Source organism: Rana temporaria, chromosome 1 (assembly GCF_905171775.1).
Source record: "Rana temporaria chromosome 1, aRanTem1.1, whole genome shotgun sequence".
In the NCBI taxonomy this organism is placed as follows: Eukaryota; Metazoa; Chordata; class Amphibia; order Anura; family Ranidae; genus Rana; species Rana temporaria.
This window is the reverse complement of record NC_053489.1, coordinates 571,961,895-571,989,234: the sequence shown is the minus strand read 5'-3', so window position 1 is coordinate 571,989,234 and position 27,340 is coordinate 571,961,895. Positions and strand designations below refer to the sequence as shown.

Below are 27,340 nucleotides of genomic sequence, written 5' to 3'. Positions count from 1 at the left end.
TAGGGATACCCTATTACTTCCTATTTTGCCTTTAGAACAGGAAGTAAAGGACAATCTCACCAAATGGACACAATGTGAAAAAAAATTGCAGGGTTATTATAACCCTCCCTTACTCCATCCAAAATGAAAAGAATAATCATTTACTTCTATTTGCATAATTGTTACTTTGCCTATGAATGGAAAAGCTAACTTTAGATGAATATGGCAAAAAAACTTTTTTGTTTCCACTGCAAACTTAAGCAGTGATTATTGGGGGGGGGGGGGTTAAAATATGATCTCTCTACTGTATAAGACACTTGTGTACAAATATGACAATTTCTAAATGACACAAAGAAAATTAGAGGGCCTACATTAACATTAGGTGTAAATAGCTTGAGGTTTTGCTTTTCTTCACAAATCCAAGATATAAAATGCATTTCAACATAATCTTTACAACATCTTCTAGAAAGAACTCTTTGTACTGTTTGGACTGAATGATCATCTGTGCTTTACTAAGACATTTTTCATCAAATCTTTGCCTGGGTCAAGCTACACACAGCAAAAGATGGCTTTAATCTTTACATGACACATTGATCCCACTCGGTTTGTCTGCATGTCATTCCCATATTTGCCCTTGGAGAGCAAACATACAGTCTAGTAAGTGGGAGAAAAAGCATAAGTCATTGTCATTGCTTACTTTTATGTTTTATTACAATTAGTCATTGACTAAGAAAGTACAAGCAGCATTAGGCTCTCGAAGTACAGAAGTTAAACTTTGTGCTTGCATCTACAGGATGAAAGAAAAACAAAGCAAACACCAAAAAACTTTTTGAAACTATTGTACTTATGAAGATACTTTAGCTCATTTAAATGCAAATTATACAAACCTTGAAGATATGTACTGGTATGTGGCAAAGGATTATGTCTCTCAGCAAAACGACAGTTTGATTAATCAAATAGCACAATTTAGTCATAAATATTTCTCACACTACTTGGTGGTTTACTGTGAAGTTTTTAAAATTAGTCATAATCACAAAAATGTTATATTGTGAGGCACTGTGCCTCAGAAGTTTTTTTTTTTTACAGCAAATAGTTACATAGTTATTGCTTAATGATATGAGCATTCTAATGGGGAGATACACATTTTTGAAAGATTTAACCACTTGAGCTCCGGGCCATTGTCAAATGATGGCTTCACGGTGGCTCTGAAACTCCAACAGGACGTCATATGACCTCCGGCCGCTGGGGGGCGCGCGTGCACCCGGCGTGTCCCCGAGATGCCGATGCGCGTGCCTGGCGGTCGCAATGTCCGCCAGGTACCCGCGATCGGTAATGACAGAGCAGGGACGTGGAGCTCTGTGTGTAAACACAGAGCTCCACGTCCTGTCAGGGGAGAGAGGAGACTGATCTGTGTCCCTTGTACATAGGGACACAGATCGGTCACCTCCCCCAGTCACCCCCCATCCCCCCACAGTTAGAACACAATACAGGTACACATTTAACCCCTTCCTCACCCCTTCAATGCCAGTCACATTTATACAGTAATTGGTGCATATTTATAGCACTGATCGCTGTATAAATGTGAATGGCGCCAAAAATGTGTCAAAAGTGTCCGATGTGTCCGCCATAATGTCGCAGTCCCAATAAAAAAATTGCAGATCGCCGCCATTACTAGTAAAAAAAATAAAAAAAAATAATAATAATAATAATTCTGTCCCATATTTTGTAAGCGCTTATTGCAATTTTTTTTTTTTTTTTTTACCAAAAATATGTAGAAGAATACTTATCGACCTAAACTGAGAAAATGTTTTTTTTTTTTATAAAAATTGGGCTATTTATTATAGTAACAAGTAAAAAATATTGAATTTTTTTTCAAAATTGTTGCTTTTTTTGTTTATAGCGCAAAAAATTAAAAACGCAGAGGTGATCAAATACCACCAAAATAAAGCTATATTTGTGGGGGAAAAAAAGGCGTCAATTTTGTTTGGGAGCCACGTTGCATGACCGCGCAATTGTCAGTTAAAGCGACGCAGTGCCGGAAGCTGAAATTTCACCTGGGCAGGAGGGGGGTATATGTGCCCAGTAAGCAAGTGGTTAATATTCCAAAACAGGGAGGTCAAAAAACTAAGTATCACCTATCATGTTCCAATAAGTGTTCATATGCTCTTGAAGCATCAGTTGGGCCCAATGAGAAATATTTATTTTCCGTCTATTGCTGGGGAAGGAGAGGGTTGGCTTCCAGTATCGACATACCCAGTAAATCCTTGGTTTGAGAGTAACTTGGTTTGAGAGCGTTTTGCAAGACAAGCAAAATCTTTTAATAATTTTTGCCTTGATATACAAGTGATGTCTTGATATAAGAGTAGCGACATGTCACAACTGAGTATAAAAAAGAAGAGAGGAGCCTCTAAGTGTAGCAATATGGTTACATTTAATGAAGGTACAACATTTAGCAACTTATTGCTACACTTAAGAGGTGCCTCTCTTCTCTTATACCCTGTAAAAAATGATTTGATATAGTGCTTTGGATTACAAGCATGTTTCTGGAACGAATTATGCTTGCAAACCAAGGTTTTAGTGTATCTACATCTACAAATTTACATGGCTTACATGCCACTTGCAGTGTCCCAGAATCAAAGCTCTTAATGTATAACAGTATATTTCATGGATTATTCATATTTTGTTTTACAAAGAGTTTTATTGTTTTTTCAGGTTTTTAAAATAAAGAGATATAAACAGCAAGTGGAGGCACAATGAAACAGTGCAAAGAGTGTGGCAAAGAAAGGCACATCCCATCAGGGACTACAGTGTCACAGTTGCATATATCAATGAGGATAGATAAAAATTGCTACTAAATAAAAGGCAATGCAGTGCAACAGTCAATGATGCTCTTGCCATTGATAGCAAACACCTTAATATGTGGTATAGAGAAAGTAAAAAAAAAAAGAAGGGGAGAGAAGTGAAGGAAACTGTGATTGTGCATAAGGGCATCAAAATGAGCAACAAAGAAGAGAGAGAACAAGTGGGGAAGATTAGATGGAGAGAATAGCATTCAGCAGGAAAGAACTGCCTTAGAGCAAAAGAGGGGAGAAAAATGGGGGTGGGACTGGGGGGCTCTTGCGTGTCATCCAGCTAGGTCAAATATTGTCAAGTCTCCAGGTACAGTCAGACTGAATACAGTGTCCTGTCTATGTTCACTTTAGAGTTGTATGCAATCCAGGGATCCCACACATTAAAACATTTGGGCGTCTTTCAGAATTGAGGCAAGCTTCCTATACATCATTGTGCCTATAAGTCTGTCATACTTCTGTGAAATTGAGGAATGGTTATTTCTAAGCTCTAGCAAGGGCTATGCATAAGGGCTTCAAAAGATTGTAGGCTAAAGTGATGTGAAGAACTTATCTGATCATGGTATAGACCAGTGTCCAAAACAGAATGGCCTTGGGTCCAGACCACCAAATGTGAAATAGGGAATATCCATCTTTACACTCTATATAGTAAATATAATGTGCCTCAGCCAAAGTAATCACAACACAGAAGACCTACATGAGTGCATATCTATGGAACACTATTTTGTGTGATTATTCACCTGTGGGATTTTATTTATAGCTGTTGGATTTTCTGTTTTACAATTTAAAATATTTGATTAACATTTTAAATATTATTTTTGAGAGCACTATGACATGATAATTTGATTATAAAGGGATTGGATAATTTTTCTTAACACTGAGGGGTTATTTACTAAAACTCAAGAGTGCAAATCTGGTGCAGCTCTGCATAGAAACTAGTCAGCTTCCAGGTTTTTTGTGAAAGCTTAATCGAACAAGATGAAGTTAGAAGCTGATTGTTTTTTATGCACAGCTGCACTAGTTTTAGTAAATCCACCTCCACTATAGTACAGTTTTTTTGCTTTTGTACTCTGAAAAGTTTTATGAAAGCTGAACTCTGGTTCACCCTCCTGGCAGTATTCCAGAGTGTGGCTTGGGGTTAAATTTCAGTACCATTTGCTGTGAACACCCGAGTCACACTCAGGATTACATTACAGAATCCTGGTACAACGTACTTACCTTGTCACCAGGATCCTGTGATGTCCCCCCCTGCTGTGTCCTCCACCGGATCATCCACCCAATGCTCTGTGTTCCAGGCTTCGCTCCCTGCGAGCGTTGCAACGCATTGGGGGGGAGCCGGCGGCAAATTAAAAAAGTAAGAAAAAATAAACATACAGTACATTGTAATCTGTAAGATTACATTACTGTATCAAATCATGTCACCTCCCTTTTGTCCCTAGTGCTTTTTCCAGTGCCCTGTATGCACTTTTACATTATATATACTGTTCTTTCTGCCTGGAAACTTGAGATTGTCCATGGCAACCAAAAAGTTTCCCTTTACGTCAAAAGTGGTTTTAGACCAGCTAGAAAATAGCGATAGTAAATTAGAACTTGCAGAACTGATGGATAGTGATTGAGTGATAGTGAAAATATTTATATTATTTTTTTATAATTATTTAAAGTATTTTATAGTTATTTATTATATTATAATTTATAATTTTGTGTTTCAAACTTTATCATACCCAGGATGTCTACTAGACTCTTGTTTGGACAGATGCAAGTGTCTTATTACTAAGAATTACAGGCCTACAATATAAAACACCAAATTTCTATGCAAAACAATGTACCACTTTGAGATTCAAAAATCTGACATAATCATACTGTCAGGGAGGCTACAAAAAAGTCATTGGGCATTGCCAAAGCTTAAAGTGTAAAAAAAAAACACATTTTATTAGTAGAATGGAGACGTTTTATTGCTGTATGTGTATCCATTGGGGAGTGTCACTCTCCATATCTTTTGGTCAACATTGGTGTTCCTAGAACAAAATGGAAATAGAAACACTTGATTGCTAAACGAATATAAGTCATAAAGGTACACATGGAAGGTATTTTTACTCTTAGATGGAGTTTTTACATTTGAAACAATAAATATGCCTGAAATGTTTACTTCAAGTCTATTATACACAGGCAGACTGTGTATCCTGACAATATTCAATAGCATGAATGAATTATATTGAAATGATTCAACACATTTATACTTCTATATTACAAATTTTCTATTAGCTGCATGATCCACTTCCTGTGCATGTCACTAATCAGTATAAATGTTATCAATATTACAAGTGGATGGCTTAATTACTAAAGGCTTTACAAACTAGTAATTCTCTGTTTATTGTAATTTGTATATGGGGAATGTCTGTTTTCATATAATATATTTTTGCTCTCTAGAATAATCTTTTATTTACAAATCTCACATCTAGCATTACATATTTTGGTGATAATCTCTTTCAACGCAGAAACAAAAAAGACAGCTAAGGATTTACTTTCAGTAAATGTTACAGTACAATAACTGCAGAATATATTTCATGACATTAAAAGTAATATAAATTTAAAAAGATATTATAATGTAATTATTCTGTATTGCTTCTCTTTATTAACATGACGTGCTATGATCTTTGCGTGTGCAACATTAAAATGATCAGCATTGCATTCAGCATATTTTTATTTTCAATTTCCATACTGAAAGTAAAACATCATTTGTTTTTGTGCTTGCTTGAAGAGAAGAGATATAGAAAATCGTTTGCATATTCATGAGTTACATACTTCACTGGAAATACTGATGCAATAAAATAGTTTAATGTGTTTTTATTAAAAACCTATGTAAAAGCAATCTTGTGTGTCTAGTAAAAATGCAAGAACAAGTAAAAAAAAAATAAGGAAGACTGATTATCTGAGATTGTTCTCCCATTTAGATTCAGCTACAAAAGAAAATTATTTTCTACTGTAAAACACTAGCAACATTTTTTGAAGGAACTCTTCAAATATAAAACTATGATACAAAATCATTTTCTAAGTCCCTTCATAATGTCAACACGGCTGTTACATTTACATTTTGTGCTCATTAGAATATTCTTCTTATACTGCTAAACACTGAAGTGGGCAAACTGTTTTCATTTCTAGGTCTGGCATATTTTAAAGTGGACCCATAAGTAATTTTATAAGACTGCATGAATTATTTCCCACAATGTTACAAAATACAGCAACTGTATATATTTTTTTTTTCAAAACAAATGTACCAGTTATTATAAAAAAAAAAAAAACAGTACCTGAGCTGCACATAACCGGTAGTGCCTAGTCAAAGAGGTACAAAGCATTTTCTCATTCTACCAGTAATTATTGTGCCTTTAAAGAGGAAGTAAACTTTCCTCTAATGTTTGTACCTATAGGTAAGCCTATAATATAATATTTCATCATACCCTTAAAAATGAAATACATTTCTTGGATGTCAATGTATATACCGCGTTTCTCCAAAAATGAGACCTACCCCGAATATAAGACCCAGCTTTATTTTTCAGGAGGGCTGCAATATAAGCCCTACCCCGAAAATAAGCCCTAGTTTAAAATGCTTGTAAAATCCTATAATCCACTCTATCACTCTATCTAGTATATAATGTACAATGTGAGTGTTTCTGTAATACAATTGCGGGGAAGAGAGCTCCAGCGGGCCACAGAAGCGCAGAGCGGCGCTATAATGAAGGTATTTGGCCCAATTAGAACCAGTATTCTCACTAAACCTGAAATTTATATATAGGAAGGCAATAAGTTTTGGCGACAAAATAGTGAAAAAGGTATTAGACCCACCTACTAAACTACCCTCTTTTTGGGACAGAGATGGGTTTTCGCCTGCAGAAAATGTAGAGCCTGTAAAGAAGTTAGCAGACCAATAAGGGGATTAGGAAATTTTACCTCTACCTCAAACAATAAAGTATTCTCTATTAGAGAATTAATTACGTGCAATACCATACATGTTGTATATGTTTTAAAAGGTCTGTGTGGGTGTAACGATACTCCAAATTAGGTTCAGGTCTATGGATCGCAACTGCGGAGACTTCTCAGGTTCGAACCCAGGTTTCACTCTTAACTCAGTTAAGAGTTTGGGTTCTATCATCACAGCCTCAATGAAGTATATGGCGCTTATTCCAGCATAAGCAACATTAAAGTAAATCTAGGTATTAATGGTATAGAACAGGTATAGGGATATGAGTAGTTGCAGTACTGGGACTGCACACTAGGGGTCAGACTGACCAGAGAGAGTGAGCTCAGTGCTTCTGGTTTGTACAGACATGACTGGGTTCCTTATGGACAGAGTAGTCTACACAACATAGTTCAATGGTTAAAACCTCCATAACCACCGTGGAGGGCAAGGCTGCAGAGGAAGTGAGAGGAAACTCAGAGAGACGGATGTCAGTTGTAAGGGAAAGAACCAGCAACAGTAATACTTAATGTGAAGTTGTTAGCATGGCGTTACAGTGGGTTGATGTATATAGGCCGTACAAAGAGATGTCTTCAAATTAGGATAGCAGAACATGTACATAATAATGTACATTAAAATAGGTTTTAAAGACTATGATTTGTCTCTGCATTTTAAGTTGTTCCAGAACCAGGACCCATTAGAGCTGAAATTTTGGGGAGTTGATCATTTGAAACCACTGTGGAGAGGTTCTAATATCGTTAGAGAATTGTCCAAAAGCGAAACGCAATGAATTTTTTTGGTTGATACTCTCATACCAAAAGGGTTAAACATTGACCTAGATATCAACTGTTTTATTAGCGATTATTGATTCCGTAGAAAGATCTAGGTAAATAATCTAACTGATTCTAATGAGATTTTTTATAATATTTTAATGTATTCTAATTTATGTGAATTTATTCAAACAATTTACCTTCATTATTAATTTCATATAATTGCATATAATTTCATTCATATTGATCTGACATGTATGTATCTGGTGGAATGAATTATCAGGGGAAACATAAATAGAGTGTCTCTGTGGGATGAATTGACGGATAATGACTTTGTGATTTTGTGTATATATATATATATATATATATATATATATATATATATATATATATATATATATATATATATATATACATATACATACACACTTATATAGTTATATGTTAATATGTTTTTATTAAGGGCCCAGTAATTGGAGGTTAGAAATATATGCAGTTTCTACTGATCTAATTCCGCCAATGACATTCCACATTTTCCTTACAATTTTCAGTGGCCACATCACCCTGAAAGCACCCGATCTCGTCTGATCTTGGAGGCTAAACAGGGTTGATCCTGGTTAGTACCTGGATGGGAGACTGCCTGGGAATACCAGGTGCTGTAGGCTTTGAAATTTTTTTTTAAAGAAATTATTTAAAAAATAAGTAATCATTTTACCTAAAATTAATGGGTTATTTGAGCAAATATCTGATTATTCATTGATAGATTATGGATTTTCTATTTCATTGGGTATGGAGTGTGGCGTTTGGTTTGGAGTTGCCCCTATTGACTATTGTAATGGGTAGTGTTATGTAGGGGATTTCTTTAGATTACGGAAGTGAAGAGTACTCTCGAGCCTTAAATTTCCCTGTGCTGCTATTTTTGCTTGTGTGCACCTAATACATCAGAACAAGTGGCAGGTGAATGGCTAATTGGCCGAGAGATACCATAATAAAAGGTTGAATATTTTCTTGTGTGATCACGCCCTCATTTAAAGTTGGAAATGACGAAACATCAAGACGTGATCTCCAAGGCAACTGGAAGTGACGTGTGCGTTGCACCGTCAGCTGGCTAGTTTTTTGGAAGCACATAGTATCTCTGTGTATTCAACACAGACATCTCCCTAAACAGCAGACTGGTGACTACACTCACTTTGTGACTTTTATGCTTCATTGATGTTTGTTTACAATTAAAAATTTGTATGTACAACATTCTGTATGAGGGACGGGTTTAAAGGTTTTCTATTAATGAATTCATGAAACAGGATTACGCTATGTCCACAATTTTCTTTATGTTTTATGAACACACTTAATTCGAGTTAATTAGTTACCAAAACCACCTCCAATGCTGATTAATGCTTTTTCCAAGCAACATAAGGCCCCTTTCACATTGAGGCGGTTTTCATGCGGTACAGCGCTAAAAATAGCGCTGCTATACCGCATGAAAAAACCTGCCCTGTAGTGTTCAATGTGAAAGCCCAAAGGCTTTCACATTGAAGCGGTGCGCTAGCAGGAGCGCTCCAAAAGTCCTGCTAGCCGCATCTTTACCGCGGTATAGGAGCGGTGTGTAAGGTAAGGTCTACAGGATTGGATATATCAGTTTGTAAATGGATAGAAAACTGGCTGAAAGACAGAATTCAGAGAGTTGTGGTTAATGATTCTTACTCTGAATGGTCCAATGTTATGAGTGGTGTACCCCAAGGTTCAGTGCTGGGACCCTTACTTTTCAATATATTTATAAATGATATTGGGTCTGAGATCAAAAGTAACATTTCTGTCTTTGCAGATGACACCAAGCTATGCAGTGGAATAACGTCCTTACAGGATGTCTCCAATTTACAAGCCGACCTCAATGCTCTGTCTGATTGGGCGACTAAGTGGCAGATGAGGTTTAATGTAGATAAATGTAAAGTTATGCACTTGGGGGCTAAGAATATGCATGCATCATACATACTAGGGGGAGTACAACTGGGGGGGTCTGTAGTGGAGAAGGATCTGGGGGTTTTAGTTGATCATAAGCTCAATAATGGCATGCAATGCCAAGCTGCGGTTTCCAAAGCGAGCAAAGTCCTTTCTTGTATTAAGAGAGGTATGGACTCCAGAGACAGAGATATAATTTTGCCCCTGTACAAATCATTAGTAAGACCTCATCTGGAATATGCAGTTCAGTTTTGGGCACCAGTTCTCAAAAAGGATATAGGAGAACTGGAGAAAGTGCAGAGAAGAGCAACCAAACTGATAAGAGGCATGGAGGAGCTCAGCTATGAGGAAAGATTAGAGGAACTAAATTTATTCACTCTTGAGAAGAGGAGAATAAGGGGGGATATGATCAACATGTACAAATATATAAGAGGTCCATACAGTGAACTTGGTGTTGAGTTATTCACTTTACGGTCATCACTGAGGACAAGGGGGCACTCTTTACGTCTAGAGGAAAAGAGATTTCACCTCCAAATACGGAAAGGTTTTTTCACAGTAAGAGCTGTGAAAATGTGGAACAGACTCCCTCCAGAGGTGGTTCTGGCCAGCTCAGTAGATTGCTTTAAGAAAGGTCTGGATTCTTTCCTAAATGTACAGAATATAACTGAGTACTAAGATTTGTAGGTATAGTTGATCCAGGGTAAATCCGATTGCCTCTCGGGGGATCAGGAAGGAATTTTTTCCCCTGCTGTAGCAAATTGGATCATGCTCCGCTGGGGTTTTTTGCCTTCCTCTGGATCAACTGTGAGTATGGAGTTGGGTGTATAGGATTTTACTGTGTTTTTTTATTTTGTTTTTTGTGGTTGAACTGGATGGACTTGTGTCTTTTTTCAACCTGACTAACTATGTAACTATGTAACTATGTAACTATACCGCGCCTTCCCATTGAAATCAATGGGAAAGCGCGGTAATACCGTGGGAATTAACCCTTTTTCGGCCGCTAGCGGGGGTTAAAACCTCACCACTAGCACCCGAATATCGCGGTAAATACAACGGTACCGTCACCGCGGCTCCACGCCTCAATGTGAAAGAGGCCTAAGGATTTCATTTTAAAGGCTTGTGTTTATCTAGGCTCTAGTGAGTTTAATCCCTTGGGGGAGGGTGCCTTACACGGTGAAGATTTTGTGTTTGGTGGATAGTGCACACACTGACCAATCTCTAGGATCACCCACTGTGTTTAACCACTTCAGATCCGCGCTGTAGACAAATGACGTCCGCAGCGCGGATCTGAAGTGCCGGGTGGACGTCAATTGACGTCCTGTTCTTACCTGGCTCCTGCCCTTGGACACAGCCAATCACAGATCGTGCTGAATGGCCAATCACAGCGGCCATTCAGCACTCGATCCAGCCGTCCAATGAGAGATGATCTCAAATGTAAACAAATGAGATCATCTCTCATCGCCGGCTTTCTCTCCTCACACACAGACCGCGTGTGAGGAGAGAGAGAGATCGAAGTAAAAAAAAAAAAGTGAGTTAAAGAAAAAAGTCATTTAAAACATTTAAAACATTAAATCAGTGCCCACAGTCCCTGCCAGTGCAAACAGCCAGTGCCACCTGCCAGTGCTACCTCCCAGTACATTATCGCCAGTGCCACCTGCCCCTGCCATCAGTGCCACCTGCCCCTGCCATCAGTGCCACCTGCCCCTGCCACCTGCTTGTGCCATCAGTGCAATTTGCCATCAGTGCTACCTGCCAGTGCAATCTGCCATCAGTGCCACCTTCCAGTGCAATCTGCCATCAGTGCCATCTGCCAGTGCCATCTGCCTGTGCCATCTGCCCGTGCCATCTGCCTGTGCCATCTGCCCGTACCATCTGCCCGTGCCATCTGCCCGTGCCATCTGCCCGTGCCATCTGCCCGTGCCATCTGCCCGTGCCATCTGCCCGTGCCATCTGCCCGTGCCATTTGCCTTCAGTGACACCTGTCAGTGTCATCAGTGCCACGTTTCAGTGTCATCAACAATGGCCAAACGATCCTTTTCACTTGAGGAGGCGTATGAAATTATTGCGGCCGATGGGAGCAACGGGGAGCTCCCCGATTCGGATTCCTCCGCAAATTCAGACGCCGAATCTGACGTTAACTACGAGCCGGTAGTTAGCAGTGGAACAGAGACATCGGAGGGGGAGGAGGAGGAAGAGGAGGAAGAGGAGGAAGAGGAGGAAGAGGAGGAAGAAGAGGAAGAGGAGGAGGAGGGTCCGCCCGTCAGACGAAGGCGTATTGCTGAGGAGGCAGTGCCATCCACCAGCACCCGTGTTTCATCCACCAGAACCGCAGCACCTCGTCAAGCAAGGTCACGTACCAGTAGGTCCCATGCCAGCCTTCCCTATTCCCTTCAGAACCCCTTGTGGCTTCCTCCTAATTCAGGAGAAGCCAACATTCCCCCTTTCACTGCCCAGCCAGGAGTCCAGGTGGACACAGAAAATTTTGCCCCGATCAATTTTTTTAATCTAATTTTTACTGACGACATGCTTGCCTCAATTGTTTCCCAGTCCAATCTTTATGCCGAACAATTCATAGCCAGTAACCCCACGTTTTATTATGCCCGTCCCTTCGAGTGGAGACCCGTAACAGTGGAGGAATTAAAAAAAAATTTGGGCCTCGTATTTTGTATGGGACTAAATCATAAAAGCCAAGTACGTTCCTATTGGTCAAAACGCCCCATCTATCACATGCCCGTCTTTTCCTCAAAAATGCCCAGGTCCAGATATCAAATGATTATGCGATTCCTACACTACAGTGACAATACCCAGTGCCCTCCCCGAAATGACCCAAATTTTGACAAACTTTATAAAATTCGGCCACTACTAGATTATTTTTCACAAATTTTCCCCCAGTTGTTTACCCCGGACCAAAACATCTGTGTTGACGAGTCACTTGTGAAATTTTCTGGCAGGCTCGGCATAAAGCAATTTATTCCCTCCAAAAGGGCCCGCTATGGAGTGAAGCTCTACAAATTATGTGACCGTGCCACCGGATATACCTATGCCTTCAACATATATGAAGGAAAGGACAGCCAGCTACACCCCCCTAATTGTCCAGACTACATTGGGACCAGCGGGAAAATAGTTTGGGAACTCCTAAACCCACTAATGGAGAAAGGCTACCATTTGTATGTGGACAATTTTTATTCAAGTTTGCCCCTGTTCCGAAACCTCTATAGAAAAAAGACACCCGCATGCGGCACCGTACGGTCGAACCGGAAGGGCTTTCCTCAAAGCCTTGTCACCAAAAAATTAAAAAAAGGGGAGACGGCGAGTGTACGGAATGAGGAAGTTCTGGCCGTGAAATGGAGGGACAAAAGGGATGTGTACGTTCTTTCTACAATCCACAACAACACATTTGTTACCATCAGGAGGAGGAATGGGCAAATCCGGAAACCGAAATGCATTCAAGATTATAATAAGTTCATGGGGGGGGTCGACTTGAACGACCAGATGCTGGAACCGTACCTTTCCACAAGAAAATCATACCAGTAGTACAAGAAAGTTTCTATTTACCTATTCAATTTGGCCATGTACAACACCTATGTATTATATCGGAAATCCACTGCAAGACCCAAATCCTACCTTTATTATCAGGAGGAAGTCACCACTGCACTTTTATACCCCAGCAACCCACCAGCAAACATTCGTTCCGATGTGGTTAGCCGTCTTTACGAGCGCCACTTCCCAGATAGAGTCCCTTCCAGACCAACAGGCCAAAGACGCCAAAAGAAATGCCGGGTGTGCTCCAAAGGAGGAGTGAGAAGAGACACCACTTATTATTGTGCCCAATGCCCTTCCCAACCAGGCCTCTGCATAGTTGACTGTTTCCGCATTTACCATTCCTCACTAAATTATTAGTCCCTTCCTGCCATTTACCTTCACACCCCTTATACCTCTGCTTATGACCCTGGCTTGTTATTTGACCACGATTCTGCCTACCGATTTTGTTTATACCTCTGCCTGATATGGAACTGACCCTGGACTGTTATTTGACCACGCTTATGCCTACCGATTCTGTTTATACCTCTGCCTGATCTGGAACTGACCTTGGACCGTTTGACCATTATTTTTGCCTGCCTCTTGAACTGATCTTTTACCCTGCCAGTGGACTAGTGGGATTCAAAGCACAGGGGTCTCACATGTGAGGGGCTCCAGAATTGTTTTTCTGGATGAAGAAAACTATTGTTTGTTTTCTCATTCTAGATTAGGGTCTGGTTGCCCGGAGGCTTCAAAGAGATTTGGGTGGGAGAAGCCTCTACCCCTGTCCCCATTCTGTCCTGAACGAGGCCCTACTTCTGCCTGCTGCCTGTAGGACCTATGCCATCATGCCTGTGGTGACTATGGACAATATCCCTGCCTGTTGCCTGGACAATTGCATTTTCTTTTGCTGACCAAGTCCCTGCCTGCTGCCTGGACCAGTGCTATCGTCCCGTGGACAACTGCGCTACTAAGGTACATTTTTTTTGTTTACCCTTTGCTTAGTATAATGTATTTTGGGGTGTAATTTTTGCTATGTACAGGCTATGTGTTGGCAGTATCTTATAAATGGACAACTTTGCATAAAAAAATTGTGTTTTCATTTTTTTTCCACATTTTCCAAAAACGTTTGGAAAAAAATGAATCGTTCAAAAGACTCATTATGCCTCATAGATTATACGTTGGGGTGTTAGCTTTCCAAAATGGGGTCACTTTGTGGGCATTTCCATTGTCCAGGTGCTCCAGGGCCTTCAAAAGTGTAATAGGTAGTCAACAAGTTAGATGTGTAATTTATGCTCCTAGAACACCTGATGGTGCTCCCCGCATATTGGGGCTCTGTATGTGGCCAGGCTCTGAAAAAGTCCCACACATGTGGTATCGCCATACTCAGGAGGAGTAGCAGAATGTATTTTGGGGTGTAATTTTTGCTATGTACAGGCTATGTGTTGGCAATATGTTATAAATGGACAACTTTGCGTAAAAAAAATTGCGTTTTCATTTTTTTTCCACATTTTCCAAAAACGTTTGGAAAAAAATGAATCGTTCAAAAGACTCATTATGCCTCATAGATTATACGTTGGGGTGTTAGCTTTCCAAAATGGGGTCACTGTGTGGGCATTTCCATTGTCCAGGTGCTCCAGGGCCTTCAAAAGTGTAATAGGTAGTCAACAAGTTAGATGTGTAATTTATGCTCCTAGAACACCTGATGGCGCTCCCTGCATATTGGGGCTCTGTATGTGGTCAGGCTGTGAAAAAGTCCCACATATGTGGTATCTCCATACTCAGGAGGAGTAGCAGAATGTATTTTCGGGTGTCATTTGTGGTATACACATGCCATGTGAGAGAAATAACCTATTACAATGACAATTTTGTGAGGGGGAAAAAAAATAAAAAAAATATTCATTTTGCAAAGAATTGTGGGAAAAAAATACAACATCAAAAACCTCATCATGCATCTTAATAAATACCTTGGAATGTCTACTTTCTAAAAAGGGGTCATTTGGGGGGTATTTGTACTTTCCTGGCGTATTCAGGGCCCCAAGAAATGAGATAGGCACCGGTACAACAGGTGTGATAATTTTTTTATGATTTGCACCATAGCTTGTAGACTCTCTAACTTTCACAAAGAGCAAATAATATCCACTAATTTGGGTTATTTTTACCAAAGACATGTAGCAGTATAAATTGTGGCCAAAATTTATGAAGAAAAATTAATATTTTGCTAAATTTTATCGCATAAACTAAGAAAAATTCATTTTTTTAAAAAAAATTCCGCCTTTTTTCATTTATAGCGCAAAAAATAAAAAGTCCAGAGGTGATCAAATACCACCAAAAGAAAGCCCTGTGTGTATGAAAAAAAGGACAAAAAATTCATTTGGATACAATGTTGTATGACTGAGTAATTAACATTCAAAGTGTGAGAGTGCTGAAAGCTGAAAATTGCTCCGGGAACGAAGGTGGTTTAAGTGCCCAGTCAGCAAGTGGTTAAAGAGCAATTTATACTGTCATCATGTACAAATTATATATTTGGGTTATTGAGTTGGTCAGAAGCAGAAATGGACTAACAGTAGCGCTGTTTTAACATGGGACTGATGCAGTACTCTATCTGAACTTTCTTATGTCAACCTTTTATATATATTTAAATGAGTTGAATGTGAGTAAAATAATAGTTGGGGACTAACAAATAACAGCATGTAAGCTACAAAAGAGATTACCAATTTGTACAATCAAGCACAAGACACATCTTGGGGAGCAATGTCACGGGATATTGGTTGGCAATAACATAAATCCACATAAAGCCCTACATATGTGACTATGGATAAATGTGACAGTGTATGTCAGCAATAGGAGAAAAATTTGAAATAGTTTTGTGAGAAAGGAAAAAAAAGGCAGGGAGAAAAGAGCAGAAAGAGAGATATTAAAGGAATGAGAGGTCAGGTGGGGAATTTTTTTTAAGTAAAAGCTAGAAGAGGAATTAACCACTTAACGGACCTTTAGGCAGCTAAAGGACCCGGCCAGTTTTTGCGATTCGGCACTGCGTCGCTTTAACGGACAATTGCGCGGTCGTGCGACGTGGCTCCCAAACAAAATTGGTGTCCTTTTTTTCCCACAAATAGAGCTTTCTTTTGGTGGTATTTGATCACCTCTGTGGTTTTTATTTTTTTCGCTATAAACAAAAATATAGCGACAATTTTGAAAAAAATATTTTTTACTTTTTTCTATAATAAATATCCCCCAAAGATTTAGCTTTCAAATTAGTTAGGGACCTTAAAGGTCATCTAGGCATTTCTTTGTTGATTGAACATTGTTTTGTTTTTCGATAAAAGGGTTTAATATATGTTAGTATTGGAACTAGGAGACGGGGGTATCCCCCTCTCTTCTGGCTCCTAGGGATTGATGGCCCTTTCGCTCGGTCCGAGTCTTTCCTGGTCCAGAGCTCCGCATGGTTTACTGTGCCTGTCCTTGTTCCTAATACTTAAATGGGGGCGAATACTTCTTTGGAGGGGCCCCGGGCCTTCTTCCCCCGGGGCAGTGTGATCCCTTTTGGGGCTCGGGGTGAGGGTGGGACGGGTGTTCCTGCCATATTGGTATGTTTTAACAGCAATTGCTCTGTGTTGATGTCATGGTGTTGGCTATCTGATGTTTTTTCTTGCTCGGACTGACTTTTGTGTTTTTTTTTTTTTCTCTTCTTGTATCATCGTAAAACCCTTAATAAAAAAACTATTTACGTGAAAAAAAAATAAATAAATAAATAAATAAAATAAATATCCCCCAAAAATATATAAAACATTATTTTTTTTCCTCAGTTTAGGCCGATACGTATTCTTCTACCTATTTTTGGTAAAAAATCGCAATAAGCGTTTATCGATTGGTTTGCGCAAAATTTATAGCGTTTACAAAAAAGGGGATAGTTTTATTGCATTTTTATTATTTATTTGTTTTACTACTACTGGCAGCGATCAGCGATTTTTTTCATGACTGCGACATTATGGCGGACACTTCGGACAATTTTGACACATTTTTGGGACCATTGTCATTTTCACAGCACAAAATGCATTGAAAATGCATTGTTTACTGTGAAAATTACAGTTGCAGTTTGGGAGTTAACCACAAGGGGGCGCTGATGGGGTTATGTGTGACCTCATTTGTGTTTCTAACTGTAGGGGGTGTGGCTGTAGGTGTGACGTCATTGATTGTGGTTCCTTATAAAAGGGAACACACGATCAATGACAGCGCCACAGTGAAGAACGGGAGAGCTGTGTGTAAACTCCAGCGGCGATCGGGTCCGCGAGTCCCGCGGCCACGGTCACGGTCATGGAGCTTCGAACCGGGTCGCGTGCAAGCGCGTGACCCCACGTCTGGGCTTAAAGAGCCACGTACATGGGTCCTTAAGTGGTTAAGGAAAGAAAAAGAGGGAAGAGTTGGTATATGGGAAAAGGGGATGGAAATAAAAAAGGAAGGGGTGAGGACAATGGACTAGGATGGGAGGGAGAAAAAACAAGAGAGAGAAAATGGAAAAAAGAGAATGAGAGGAAGGAAAGAGAGAATGGACAGGGGAAGATGATTTCTCAGTGGCTGACAGGGTTGAAGAAGGACAGACCAGAAAAGTAGACATGTGCATTCGTTTTTGTTCGAATGCATCTCCATCCAAATTTTGGGTATTATCCCTATCATTTTAACAAACGAAAATGAACGTGCAGAATCCGAAATATCCGACATAAAAAAATGCTTTATTTTCGTTTTCGTTGCTACAACAGTTCGATAAGATATGAGATTCAACATGACGCTGACAATAGCAATCTGTGTCTATCGAAACTGTGGTCGAATGTGCCTAACCTTAACTCTATTAGTCCAAGATTATTATACATAGAGAGGAAAAATTAGACATAGAGAGAAAAGATTTGACGACATTATAGAGACAGTGTTGGGGTAGACCATTCGACATGAATGACAAAGATTCGACGAAGCAGCAAAAAACATACAAACGTTGAATCGGTCATTGAAGGTTTATGGTGTCTGTTGAAAGTTCTAAGAAGCTAAACTGTACAACGCCGCAATCGTACATTTCCAGTCAAATGCTAGGCCCATAGGCTATAGAAGAATTTGAATGTTGGTTGACTAGTAATAATAATTTCTAAATATAAAATTAGAATTCTTCTATAGCTTGTAGGCAGAACATTAGACCGGAAATGTACGACTGCGGAGTTGTACAGTTTAGCTGCTCCGTCGAATCTTCTTAGAAAATTCGACAGACACCATAAGCTTTCAATGACAGATTTGACCTTAATTAATTTGGATTTTCGGGTGAATGCATTTTTTAATGAAACAAAATAAATAAAAACTGATTTCGGGAATAACTAAATACATTCATTTTTCGGACAAAAAAAATATTTCAGTGTGCACATGTCTAGTAAAAAGTAGTAATAGGATGCCCTAGGGGCCAGGAAATAGGCTGTGACACCAAAAGTTTGAGTAAACTTGTGCTGCAGTGAGGGTGGAGAATAATTCAGCCATGGATGTGAAATCAAAAGGAATTTGTTGTATTGTTAATTTGGCAGTTAATTCCCCTTGATGAATGAGATTTGTATGTGTTTTTTGACGTAGTTATTGAATCAGGAAGGCTGGCAACTTGGATGCTCTTAAATAAAAGTACTTTATTTGTTACATGGGTACACCTGTAGGCTATTTGCTGATGAGTTCCACTATGGAGCCTTCATCAAAGCACACATATTTGATTTAAAAACGTATATTTATAGAAAAAGAAGCCCTCAAAAGAGGACCGAGTATATCCAAATTAGAAACAATCAAATCAATGGAGAAAAAAAGAAAGAAGAAACACAGTAGGCATTTGAAAAACATACCATGAACATTTAGAACATGTTTTAACATTATTATAATTAATGTAACAAAACAATAAAATTAATGTTAAAAAAAAGTCCATCCTATCATTCGAGTCATATGGTTTTCTAGTTTAGGGGTATGGATCCACCATACCTCACATTTAAGCAAAATACGATGAGTATTGCCTGCTTTTAACCTGTTCAGCGCCAAGAAAAGAGTGTCAAGGCTACCATGGTATCTTCTCGGAAATGTTTTGACACATTTAAAATATTTTTGTTCCGAGATTCTAACTCTCAGCGGGTGTATAGTACACCCAACATGTTGCAAATTATAGGCACTACATTGAATTACATAGAACACCGATTTAGAGTTACAGTTAATATATTGTTTAGTGGTATATGTTTTATTAGTTGAAAAGGTACTTTTTTGTGGTGGAAAGCCAAGTATGTACTGTAGCTTGTTTGGCATCTGTGAGCAAAACAAGCTAGGTGACAACATGCTGCCTAAACTAGGGGCCCTTCTACATAAAAAACCTTATTACAATCAGGGAAGTGGTAACTGTTTCTGTTGTTGGCGTACAGGTTTGCTTTAAGGATCAATAACACAGATACTTTTTAATTCTAATAAGCAATACCAATTCTACACAAGTATCATTTTTAGAAAATGAATGTATCAGGATAATGTGCCTTTAATTTGAATCTCTGCTAATCTGTAGCATACAATCTACAACAAAGACTCATCACTTTCCTCTAAACTGTGTCCTTTCTTTCTGTAATTAATGTACTTTTTTTAGTCAACACAGCTGTGAAACAAGAATATTATAACTGTCAAGTGGCAGGAAATCTGGCCCAGATCCAGCACATGTAGGAAAATGACTTTTCTACTGTGTACCCATGAAAATAGAAAACAGTCTGTGCTGTATTTGTGCCAGAAATTAGACAATGGTGGCAAACTGCCAGAGGGTTAATTTAGGATGACAATCCCTAAAAGTTCAACAAGTAAAGGAGAATGATTTCACGACATTCTATTTCCCTAAAGCGAATGTGTTACTTGTTTGCAAACGAAATGCTGTTAGAGCCAAGTCCTACCCATGCTTAATTAAAGCTACAGACCTATCTTCTGAACATCTTATTATGGCAACACTAGGACCTTGAACAGTTTATCTGTTACTTATTAATCATAGAAGTCCAATCTTAGAGAATCAAAAGATAGCACCCACGATTTTGTACATTGTGTGTAAACTGTGGGTCACAACTATAGTTTTAATTAAAATATATTAAATTAGCACATACAAGCAAAATTCCTAAAAAAATAAAAACTTTGCAATTGTAAAGTTCACACTTTACAATTGGTTGCTAACTAGCTGCTGGTCACATAGAGAGCAGACGGATGAAGAGAAAATACAAACATGGCCTATGTAATTTACCTTATATCCAAAGGAATGTGTATTGTTTAATACTGGTGCATAAATGATGTTCAGGTAACTTTCTCTTTTTATAAAGGACATCCAGGCTTATGCAGAAATATGATATGATCTTTAGGGAAGTGGGGACAGACATTCTTTATTTGAACATTTACTTGTATTTTTAAGTGATCTTAGGCTAGTCACACTTTTCAAACGTTTACTATTTCACTTATTATGTCTTTAAATAATTTGCCCATGAACTGGGATTGTGGGTTCTTTTTGTGTGTGTCATGTTTGCACGTTTATGGCATACGTAATTTTTTTAATTATTATTACAATTGAGTAATTTTCCTTCTACCTTTGAGCCTTTTATTTGACTTCATTAGTTTCAAGCAGAGGGAGGGCATATAGTCTATGTGACAGTAGTCATGAGCTAACTTATGACCCAAAAAGTATATGTAGTCACATAATCATAGGGTTTGATATAAAGTATATATATATTTTTCTTCTTCAGTTCAGCTGGAGCTAACAATCATGGATAATAGAAGTATTACTACCAAGGAGGACCCCATGCAAAAAAAAAAAACACAAAAAAAAAACATGAGGACCCCCTAATTCTATAAGAAACCCTAAAATGGACTTTAAAGGGGAATGCTACATAAAAATCAAGGGAGAAAAGCATGAGGTGCCCCAAAAGTTCATACCAGATCCTTATTTAAGTATGCAGCTGGATGGCCAGCAAAGGAGGATAAGAACCTTTCTCCCCCTACTGATTCACATGGGGGTGTTATTTGGAGACCCCCCGTAATATTAACCACTTAAGGACTGTCCCACATACATTTACTGTGGCAGGGCGGCCCTTAGTCACAAAATCACCTGTACGTGATCCCTGTTGTTGGCTCTGGGGCGCACGCTGCTGGAGCCGCACTTCCGCTGTGACTGGACACAGCGAGAACCAATCGGATGATCTGGCGGCCACGATGGAGAGGTAGAACGGTGGTCTGCCTATGTAAACAAGGCAGATCATCTTTCTGCCAGACAGGAAGAGAGAGATCATGTTCCTGCTAATCAGGAACACAGATGCCTCTCTTCCTCTAGTGCCTCCACCCCCACACATCTCCCACACAGTTAGAAAGAATTCCCTAGGTGCACCCTTTGATTGCCCCTGATGTTAACCCCTTCCCTGTCAGTGTCATTCATACAGTGAAAGTGCATTTTTTTTAGCACTGAACACTGTATTGGTGTCACTGGTCCCCAAGAAGTGTCACTTAGTGTCAGATTTGTATGTCACCACGTTGCAGTCCCAATAAAAATCACTGACCACCACAATTACTAGTAAAAATAATAAAAAATAAATAAAAAGTCCATAAATATATCCCATAGCTTGTAGACGCTATAACTTTTGCGCAAATCAATCAATATATGCGTTTTTACCAAAAATATGTAGCAGCATATAAATTGGCCTAAATTCATGAAAAGATTTGATTTTTTTACCTTTTTTTAATTGGATATGTTTTACAGCAGAATGTAAAAAATATTGTATTTTTTTCAAAATTGTCAGTATTTTTTCGTGTATAGCGCAAAAAATAAAAACAGCAGGAGGTGATCAAATACCACCAAATGAAAGCTCTATTTGTGGTAAAAAAAAAGGACATCAATTTTATTTGGGTACAGCATTGCAAAAAATGGCCTTGTCAGGAAAGGAGCTTTCTGATAAGCCCCCTGCCTGCACATCCTCACAACCACAGAGCCAGGGTTGTGGGAAAGAGGTCCTTGTCATCAGCAACATAGGGACAAGGTACTTTGCCAGGGTCCTGACTGCACTTCTTTCTATGTGTAAAGAAAATTTTTGTCAAATCTGAATACCCAATTGTATGCAGGGTCTGTTAAAAGCACCTTGATTGAATAATACATGTGAACATATATTCACTAAACTAAGTGAACATGCACTTTAACAATTTCTACTTCTCTTAAAAATTACCTTCCATCTGTGACCCAGTGCATGTACATCGACTGTGATATTGATCTGATCCATTAGTATATGTTTAGTTTCACAACAGAAATGAATGCACCTTCACATGTAATTCAATGATATTACATATTTTGAAGTTCAAAAAGTACTTAAAACATTGCACGTTATTCCCTAATCACACTTTTTCAGCGGCGTGTATCCTTTCATTTGTATACCAACTGGATAACCTTCCTTTTACATACTATTGTCTGATTCCTAGCAAACTGAACATATTATATCCAGGATGGAAAGTAATTAGTGTTGAGGACACAATTGTTGAAGGAGACATATTTAAGGTAATTAGTGATGTGGAAACATTTATGTAGAAACATTTAATTACTTGTGAGAAAAATGATTAGGGCTGAGGAAATGTTTAATTATTTTCTTGGATATAATTGATATTTAGGCGCTTGGCAAATATTTAATTTATTTAAAATTAATATGTGTCAAGCTAACAGAAAGGCAGAATTAAATTACAACATAACACTTTATCAATACAGCCTATGAAATATACCTCACCCAAAGATGTTTGTAAAATATTTTATCCAAATGGATGTTTCATTTCTTCTTTTCTTCTAATACATAATTGCAATAAAGATGTATACAGTTACACCAAAAATCCATTGAATATACAGAATTTAATAAAAGCATTTATTGTGAATATTTTTCACTGTATCCGTTGTTTGTTTTCAGATGAATAATATTGCAGAAGAACTGCAACACCACAGCAGTTTAATACTTGGAACACAGACCCCAAGCCCTGGCGCCATAAATTAGATAAGTTTGCATTTGTCTTTTGCTGCTTCCCAACTTTTTTTCACATAAAGTTATACATTTTTACCTTAGTTTAATTGTCATGACTATTTAAAGATATAGCAAATGAATATGAAAGGTCGTTATAAAGGGTTTTATTAAAGTTATTTAAAAAAAGTGATATTATAAGTGCATGGTGGACTGAAAAATTATTTTACTTCCTATATCTTTTACGGATTTTAGCAGCCAATACAGAAAAGAAAATGTAGAAAAACTGGGCTTTTACTAGCAGCCTACAAGCCCACAAAAAAAACTTGCCATTATTCATTTAAATGCTTTTCTTTTTTACTTTGTAAACAATTTATTTTCTTCTTTTTCTCTTTTAGATAATTAACAGTGTCTGCTGGTTGAGTTCTTCCCCTTATTGGTTCATCACCTTTTTTTTGCTATTTAACATCAATGACAAACTAGACCCACCCTATTTAATGGTTATGTTTCTACGCACTTTGAAGTCTTATTATACCCACTAGAAAATTAGCAGGGAACTGAGAAATAAACATTTACAACCAAATTTATGCTGGCAACACATAGGAGGTATGTGCATATCAAGTCTATTATGCAGTTCAGTCACATGGGTGCCCAAATCCACAGCATTTTGATTTGCGCTTATTGTGCCAGCTTCTTTTTCATAAAAGTTAATCAGTCCTTTGTGCCTACTAAGCTTTATTATTCACCAATTCCAGTAGCAAGACTTAATGTTAATATTATTAATTATTTTTTCACATCTGTACCAACCTTCCACAGTGTTAAGGTTTTACATTTCAAAGTTAAAAAAATGGACAGATTTCTTTAAACTTCCCCTTCGGCATCATGCCTATAATGAGTTATTTAGATATGTTGTACTTGCTTCTCTAAGCATTTACTCAAACAATTGTGGGTCTAATGCCAAGTACAGACGATCAGACATTCTGTGGATTTTTTTTCTGACGGATTTTGGCTCAAACTTGTCTTGCATACACACAGTCATACAAATGTTGTCAGAAATTCCGAACATCAAGAACGTGGTGACGTACAAGACGTACGATGAACCGAGAAAAATGTTCAATAGGCAGTGCGGCTCTTCTACTTGCGCATCAGAATTGTGTACAGACGATTGGAATTTCCAACAACTAAACGTGTTGTCGGAAAATTTGGGAACCAGCACTCAAATGTCTGATGGAGCCTACACACAGTCAGATTTTCCGACAAGCTCCCATCAAAATGAAGGAAGGATTTCTGGACAGCCGCACTCCAAAACGTGTTGCTTTTATTGTAAAATAAAAAACACAGGAGACATGCCACAGCAAACAGGGTACAAGCTGACGCGTTTCACACTAAACTTTAGTGCGTAATCGAGTTACCATCGAACATTTGTACGTGGCATTAGTATAACCATTGAATAACCAATAATGTGCAGATAAAAAATAAACTGACATTTGCTTTTCACATAATTGGATAAATAAAGCCATTCTTTAAGTTGCCATTGTTTATTGAGTACAAATTCTTAAAACATTTAGTAAATTGTCCATGATGTTTTAACCACTTAAGACTCTGACCAAAATGCAGCTAAAGGACTCGGCCAGGTTTTGCGATTCGGCACTGCATCGCTTTAACAGACAATTGCGCGGTTGTGCAACGTGGCTCCCAAACAAAATTGGTGTCCTTTTTTTCCCACATATAGAGCTTGCTTTTGGTGGTATTTGATCACCTCTGTGGTTTTTATTTTTTGCGCTATAAACAAAAATAGAGCGGCAATTTTGAAAAAAATGCAATATTGTTTACTTTTTGCTATAATAAATATCCCCCAAAAATATATAAAAAAAAAACATTTTTTTCCCTCAGTTTAGGCCGATACGTATTCTTCTACCTATTTTTGGTAAAAAAAATCGCAAGAAGCGTTTATTGGTTGGTTTGTGCAAAATTTATAGCATTTACAAAATAGGGGATAGTTTTATTGCATTTTTATAAAAAAAAAAAATTACTACTAATGGCAGCGATCAGCGATTTTTTTCGTGGCCGCGACATTATGGTGGACACTTCGGACAATTTTGACACATTTTTGGGACCATTGTCATTTTCACAGCAAAAAATGCATTTAAAATGCATTGTTTTCTGTAAAAAAAGACAATTGCAGTTTGGGAGTTAACCTCATGGGGCGCTGATGGGGTTATGTGTTTACAACTGTAGGGGGGTGTGGCTGTAGGTGTGACATCATCGATTGTGTCCCCCTATAAAAGGGATCACTCGATCGATGACGCCGCCAGTGAAGAACGGGGAAGCTGTGTTTACAAACAGCTCTCCCAGTTCTTCAGCTCCGCAGACCGATCCCGGGACTCCAGCGGCGATCGGGTCCACGGGTCTCGCTGTCCCGGTCACGGAGCTTCGGACCGGGTCACAGGCGCACGCCCGCGACCCACGGCTGGGTACTAGTACAGGACGTACCTGTACGTGCATGTGCCCAGCCGTGCCATTTTGCCGACGTATATGTGCAGGAGGCGGTCCTTAAGTGGTTAAACAGACCAAGGACACCATTAGATTTAAAAACAAACTATGATATAAGAAAGACACAATAATCTATCATGTTTTACCTATCCAGAAGCACATGAAGAAGTCATTAGAAGGTTCAGAACACTATTTCCTTCCCTTAAGTTAAGGGTATCTTTGACAATCTTTTACAAATTATATATGACTTAGGTATGGTATCTTCAGGATATGTAATGCTTCTCCTGTTCTTCATCAAGTTCCTTGCTACCTTTCCATTATCATCCAATATATTCTCATTCTTGCAGTGACAGTATATCTTTATGGACTACCTGATTTGTGAAACCATTCCTCTGTGATACCACTTTTCTAGGTCTTATATATGTAGAACCTGTTGTCCTCAACTTCTTACAGCAGAATGTTTCGCTCTTGTATTTCTTTTGATTACTTTGATTATTTTGCTCTTCCCATTCAATATGTTTTGGTCTGTCTTTGAAAGTTAAATAACTAAATTCCTGTCATGTGTTTATTCTTCTTTGAGGTCTATTTGCCTTGATGTATGTTATAGCTACAAACTGTAATCTGTATATTTTTCCTTGAAAATCTTCAATAAATATACAATTAAAAAAAGAGAGAACTGCACTAAACCTTACATAACATGTTTCAACTAATGTTACAGTTTAAAATTGTACCATCAAAAAATGCCAAGTATTAGACCTAGATTAGCATTTTTATGTAAAATGTGTGAGGTTATTCTGTTTTATAAAACAGTATACAGAAAGTGAAAGTATAACTATGGATAATAACAAAAATGGCATATTGTACATGATGTACTGCAGTCTTTCCCTAAACTAACTCCAAAGACTAACTCCACGTTTATTGAGAAAAAACGCAATGCTCTCTGGGTGATAAATGTACATTGCCATGATTTTAACAATACAAAAATTTACTTCTGAGCTGCTACTTGTAAAAGTAAAATAAGATAAATAAATGTAATCTAATCAGGCAATAACTATGAACACACTTGCAACTAAAATGGCAAATACTCTTGACACTCCTTATGTAAAAGTAAATATTCATAAATAAATGTGCTCAGTATGACACTCAGCTGCTGCTGACACCTTGCATGTGTCCCCACACCAAAAATAAAATTGAATAATGAAAATGGTGCCTCGTTGCTTAACTATCACTAGAACAGCTCCGGTTCTGCACTGCAACCATCCAATAAAACCATGCCCATCCCCCATGTAAAGGGTACCCTCACCTGTGACTATGTACCCATAGATACTAAAGGTCAAATGCGTATAACCCCTATCATCCAGGGTAACTCATCCAATGACACTTTCACCACTCCGTTCTTTTCCCTAGTAAGATATAGCAATCCACTTAAAGGTGCCAAGCTAACTCTGCTGACTCCTAACTGGTAAGTTGGTGATTTATTGGCAGGTTATGTCTCCACTGAGTCCTATAAAATAAATAAGACATCCTACCTGTCTGGTCCCCTGGCTTCTCTTTACTGCCAGCAACATCCAGCTTGAAAGAGAGGGGAGAAAAAAGTAATCCCGATCCACGGTCACCACTCCCTTTCTGCTGTGTGCACTGTCAGTCCTATTTAAAAATGAGTCTGCTTGTGTGGTCAGATAGGGAAACCAAGGCATGGATCAGAACAGGGCCAAGTGCTCCATGCACTAGGTCCTTTGGGGACTCCCATTAGGGATTTAACATTTGTAGTGGTGCTTCTTTAAAAGTGTTAGTTGGATCTATGTTACTGAAAAAATTGGGAGT

The 27,340-nt window shown here is 38.4% G+C and overlaps 1 protein-coding gene and 1 pseudogene across 3 annotated transcripts in view; one reads left to right on the top strand and one right to left on the bottom strand.

Moving 5' to 3' along the window:
• Positions 1–27,340, bottom strand: part of SGCZ (sarcoglycan zeta) — a 1,301,913-nt gene that overhangs the window by 1,094,530 nt on the left and 180,043 nt on the right. The gene's annotated exons all lie outside the window — the stretch shown is intronic.
• On the top strand, positions 8,097–8,215 carry LOC120925589 (annotated as a pseudogene).